This window comes from Penaeus monodon, chromosome 22 (assembly GCF_015228065.2).
Source record: "Penaeus monodon isolate SGIC_2016 chromosome 22, NSTDA_Pmon_1, whole genome shotgun sequence".
NCBI classification, from domain to species: Eukaryota; Metazoa; Arthropoda; class Malacostraca; order Decapoda; family Penaeidae; genus Penaeus; species Penaeus monodon.
In genome coordinates this window covers 22,588,020-22,588,251 of record NC_051407.1, presented here as the reverse complement: position 1 = coordinate 22,588,251, position 232 = coordinate 22,588,020, and the positions used below count along the sequence as shown (strand labels likewise).

The window sequence follows — 232 nt, the reverse complement described above, 5'->3', positions numbered from 1 at the left end:
GGTTTCAACATTTTGTTTTTACCTTCATAATACATATTGGTAAGTACGATGAACAGCAATAATGGGGGCTCCCTGATAGGCATTTATCAATAATGGTCGTTATGTTGCTGCAAAACATGTCACATAGATCTCTACATATCATTTTTGTATGTTACGAATCATGCCTACAAAGGCCTTTCCGTGTATCTGCGACTCAAAAACTAATGTGTACCCGATTCTCTTAAAATATTAC

General features: G+C 35.8%; 1 protein-coding gene across 1 annotated transcript in view; it reads right to left on the bottom strand.

Annotated features, from left to right (window-relative positions):
• LOC119587003 overlaps positions 1 to 232 on the bottom strand; it is a 5,313-nt gene that overhangs the window by 1,946 nt on the left and 3,135 nt on the right. The window lies entirely within an intron of this gene.